The sequence below is a fragment of the Grampus griseus genome (assembly GCF_964374135.1).
Source record: "Grampus griseus genome assembly, chromosome: 16".
Taxonomy (NCBI): Eukaryota; Metazoa; Chordata; class Mammalia; order Artiodactyla; family Delphinidae; genus Grampus; species Grampus griseus.
The window spans coordinates 43731993-43733754 of NC_139010.1; the positions used below are offsets into that span (position 1 = coordinate 43731993).

At 34.1% G+C, this 1762-nt stretch overlaps 1 pseudogene across 1 annotated transcript; it reads right to left on the minus strand.

Moving 5' to 3' along the window:
- Nucleotides 1–816: 816 nt before the first annotated feature.
- On the minus strand, nucleotides 817–1068 carry LOC309834443 (small ribosomal subunit protein eS27-like; annotated as a pseudogene). Its single transcript has one exon. The product of its transcript is annotated as a small ribosomal subunit protein eS27-like (transcript).
- Nucleotides 1069–1762: the final 694 nt, after the last annotated feature.

Here is a 1762-nt window from a genome sequence, read left to right on the forward strand (position 1 = left end):
TGAACTTTACCAAACTAGTCCATTACTCACTTATTCACAATATCTTGTTTTACTCTCATTTATGGCTAATCCTGTATTTTCGATACACATTTTATTAGTTAAGATTTTAGAGTAAAATCTAATTCTGGCTTTTGAGGGTACCTCAATTCAGCCCATATTTGTCTTTCATCTATTAAATGTGATTCTTTTTTTGTTGATATTGAGTTTCATAAATATTTTCAGAATATTTTGAGAATTTGTAGATATGCACACATATTTTATGGATATGAATCTATAGATACATATTTTGATATAGATAGATAATTTCTCAGGAAGTCAGAAAATGCTCATTCAATTTGTGTCTGCAGTAGGCATATGGGTATACATAGCAATTGGATATTTTTTAATATTGATTCACTTGAAGTTTTTCAATTAGTATGTGAAACATTATTCATAGTTTACTCATTTATTGAAAAAAAATGGTCTTCCACTCAACAATAATTACATGCTGAATTAAATTCTCTCTTTACTCCCTTCCCCTCACCAACCTTTAATGAGATTAGCTGGAGTATTTGGAATGCAAAGTGATATTGTGTAAGAAAAGAACAAACAAACATTTTTATGTAGCACACTCTCCTGCTTTGGGATTCTCTCTAGTGAAGGTTATTTAACCTTAGCTTAGTCAAATAAAGACATTTTTCTTTGGAGAGATGCCTTGTTGCTGTCTACTCAAGGTAGTTCACTTTTCATTTTTGTATATTGAAATGCCTGTTTTATTTTTTAATCCAAAATGTGGTTATTGGGATGGTTTCCTGTTCATCTTGATTCAAAGTGCTTTTAGTGCTGCTTCCCTTGGAAGGAGCATCCTTCTGTAAGCCTTGCTTTTCCTCCTGTGGGCTAGCAGAGGACAGTAGAGCAGCCAACACACAAAACTACTGTTTGTGTATGGCTAAAGATGGTGGTGATTTTATAGCATCCTGGATATTTCACATCCATGAAGTAGGGATTGGGGTTCTGCACCAGGTACTTCTTCTTGTGTTTCCTCTTCTCTTCTGGAGAGGGATGAAGAAAATTCTTTTCAAGAGGCATGTTCTCCTAGGTAGGTCATCACCAAGTGAAAGGTTGAAATGCCTCTTTGTTTCAACGTTGGTTAGCTCCACAAATGTTAATATTCTGAATCACACATATTACTTTATTTTTTTTCCTTTGAAGTATACTTTTATTTTATTAATTTTCAAGGGCATCAAAGGCTTAAATTAGCAGTTGCAATTACTACTAATTAATCAAATAATGGGGCTTTACATATACACTTTATGGAGGAGACTACTAGCTGATGTCAAACCTGCTAACTTTTCTTCCTGGAAACATAGCTCCACTACATTTTTAAGACTCCAGTGAAATTAGGAATGGTCATGTGACTGAGTTCTAGTCAGTGAGTTATGCACACAGTTAAAAATTTCTTTCCATGATTCTATGTTCATTTGTCTGGGTGGAATGGAAACAAATACTAGAGTGAACTTGAGAGCCAGGTGTTGGTGTGACCACAGGATGGAAGTATCCTGAGACTCTGCTTGGACTCGATGAATATTCAGCTAATAAGTGTGAAATCTTAGACTTAAACAAAGATTTTCTCACTCCAAATTATTATTATTATTACTATTTTGTCATTTGCCATGTTGTCAAATATGGTGATTTTACAGAATATTTGAAAGTTCAGTACCTAGAGTCAGAGAAACCTGCATTTACAATGATTCCAATACTTACTAGCTGTGTGGACTTGGGA